Raw genomic sequence first — 3,534 nt, 5'->3', positions numbered from 1 at the left:
ACTGGGAAGTAAAAAGAATTCCTAAACTCTCCGATATATAATACCTAAATGACTCAAAACATTTTTCTAGACACAACTCGGCCGCTAAAAACGATCAAGCAATGGGGCTCCTAAGGTCGGGGATGGCTCTGATTACCAACTTGTAACACCCTTGATGCGACTATAGCTCCCACGTGTCGAGGCACGACTTAGAGACATAATCGCATTGAAGGCATATGTCGCAAGTTAGGCAATCTTCACAACATCCCATGTAATATGATAATAAAAGGGGAGATAACATAGTTGGCTTACACTCGCCACGTCAATCAAGTACATAAATAACATTACATCATCCAAACACTCATGGCCCGACTACGGCGCCAAAATAAAAGAGAACCCAACATGCGACACGGTCCCGATCACCCCCAACTGGGCACCACTACTGATCATCAGGAAAGGAAACATAGTAACATTGAGAGCCTTCGTCGAACTCCCACTTGAGCTCAAGCGCGTCTCCTGGAGCGGAATCATCAGGCCCTGCATCTGGTGTAATAGTAATCTGTGAGCCACAGGGACTCAGCAATCTTGCACCCTCGCGATCAAGACTATTTAAGCTTATAGGTAAAGCAGGGTAAATATAAGTGGAGCTGCAGCAAGCGACTAGCAAGTATGGTGGCTAACTTATTCGCAAAAGAGAGCGAGAAGAGGAGGCAAAGCGCGAGCGAGAAACTAGAGAAACAACCTGCGCAAACATTACTCCAACACCGTGTCCACTTCCCGGACTCCGCCGAGAAGAGGCCATCACGGTAACACACTCAGTTGATTCATTTTAATTAAGTTAAGGTTCAACTTATCTACAACCGGACATTAACAAATTCCCATCTGCCCATAACCGCGGGCACGGCTTTCGAAAGTTCAAATCCCTGCAGGGGAGTCCCAACTTAGCCCATGACAAGCTCTCATGGTCAACGAAGGAATAGACCTCCTCCCAAGATGTTCCGATCAGACTCGGTATCTCGGTTCTTCAAGACACTTCGACAGGTTAAAACAAGACCAGCAACACCGCCCGAATGTGCCGACAAATCCCGATAGGAGCTGCACATATCTCGTTCTCAGGGCACACTCAGATGAGACTAGCTACGAGTAAAACCAACCCTCAAGTTTCCCCGAGGTGGCCCCGCAGGCAGCTCAGTTCGGACCAACACTCAGAGGAGCACTGGCCCGAGGGGGGTTTAAATAAGATGACCCTCGGGCTCCGGAAACCCAAGGGAAAAAGAGGCTAGGTGGCGAATGGTAAAACCAAGGTTGGGCATTGCTGGAAAAGCTTTAATCAAGGCGAACTATCAAGGGGTTCCCATTATAACCCAACCGCGTAAGGAACACAAAATCCGGGAACATAACACTGATATGACGGAAACTAGGGCGGCAAGAGTGGAACAAAACACTAGGAGAGAGGCCGAGCCTTCCACCCTTTACCAAGTATATAGATGCATTAAGATAACATGGCAATATAATGATATCCCAACAAGTAAATAAATGTTCCAACAAGGAACGGCCTCCAATCTTCACCTGCAACTAGCAACGCTATAAGAGGGGCTGAGCAAAGCGGTAACATAGCCAATCAACAGTTTGCTAGGACATGGTGTGTTAGAGGTTTGGGAGGCTTGAAAGCAACTGGTAGGCATCGTAGCATTGGCAACGCAAAAGAGCGAGCAAACTAGCATAGCAAAGATAGTAGTGATTTCGAGGGTATGATCATCTTGCCTGCACAGTTGTCAGAGTTGACTGGATCCTCGAAAGCAAACTCAACGGGCTCCTTGTTATCGAACCCGTCTCCTGGCTCTACCCAAACAAGACAAACAAGCAACAAAGACACAATCAACCACGTGCAAGGATCAAACAATATGATGCAATGATGATATGCTATGCGGGATGTGATGCGGGATGCATATGCAAGATATGACAGGAAATGCAAGAACCTGGCCTCAACTTAGAAATCCAAGTGTGCCACTGGAAAGATGAGATGAAATCGCTTGAAAACGATATAAAGAACGCCGGAATCGGAGTTACAGTTTGGAAATGGCAAGCAATTGAAATATGACACCGGTCTGCGATTTACAGCAAGTAGCCATCTAAATGCAATGAGATGAACATGCTACAGCACCCAAACATGACAACAAAATACATGGCAGGGATGCATACAAGATGATTAACAAAAGTCTAGCACTGAGTTACGGCCAATTCATCCATTAACAGGTTCAAACAAGCATGGCAAAAATGCATATGACAAACAGATCTCAGACTTAGTGAAATTAACACTTGTCTGGAATTTCAGATCAGGTAGCCCTCTTCGGAGAAACAAAACTACATGCTACAGGACCTGAACATGGCAAAGTAAAGCATGGCATGGAGCTATTCAAAGAGCTTAACAAAAGTCCCTTAATGACCTTGAGCCAAAAGGGATTAGAAAATACAATTGCAAGCATGTAAACATAGCAAAAACATAATCAGATCACAGACTTAGTAAAAACTGGCACATGCTGAAACATGACTCAAGTAGGCATGTTTACGAGCTCGATGCACTCACCACAGGGCAAGTCATGACAAACTAAGCATACACCCATTAAGAACACACAAAATGCAAGCTAGACATGGCAAGAACAATAGCATAGCATGCACGGATCAACTACAACATCATCGGCAAAACTGCAAACAAGTTGACAATCTGCCCAGATTCACAAAGTAGCAAAAGTAGAGCTCGATTGACTCAAGCTAGGGTGCTCCATAATTGCAAACGAAGACATGGATGGATAGAGCACTACAATATTAACAAAACATCCTTACTGATCATCCTCAAAAGAGGCACGAATCACTAGGAAACAACATGAACATATGGCCATATGAGATAAACAGCTCAAGGACTTAGTAGAATTGCTAAATCCCTGAAAACAGAATTACCAAGTACACCACTTTGCAAGCTTGTGCTAGTCACCACACACATCACAAAAATACATGGGTTGCACCTCTGGAAAGATGATAAAACCCTAAATAAAACATATGTAGAACATCAGGGCATATCATGCACACATTAATTATGGCAAAAATGACAAAAAGCTAAATGGAGTAGCAGATCCGACAATTATCTCAAGTAGCCCTCTTCTAACAGCATTTCAGGAATCAAGATGAACTCAAATGAAAATGATGCAATGGAATGAAATGATGTACTCTCTGAGATGAACATTTTGATATGCTATATGCATGAATCGAAGCTACGGATGCAAAGTTACGAGGCTATGAACAAGAGCACTTGGATCTAGAATTTTGGGACTTAGAGAAAAAAAACACCTCCGGATCTAGGGTTTTGGTGGCACGCAAACCGAGGCCGACCGGATCGAGCTCGCCTGAGGAGGGAGATGGCAGGAGGGGGGAGAACTCGCCGGAGAGGGGCGCCGGTGACGAGGCGCGGGCCCGGGGAGGCGCAGCCGGGCGCGGGACGGAGGGGCGTGGGCTCGGGCGGTGGCGGTGGCCGCGGGAGGCGGTGTGGCGGCGGTAGAG

Source organism: Triticum aestivum, chromosome 5A (assembly GCF_018294505.1).
Source record: "Triticum aestivum cultivar Chinese Spring chromosome 5A, IWGSC CS RefSeq v2.1, whole genome shotgun sequence".
Lineage (NCBI taxonomy): Eukaryota > Viridiplantae > Streptophyta > Magnoliopsida > Poales > Poaceae > Triticum > Triticum aestivum.
Note: the sequence above shows the minus strand (reverse complement) of the source record.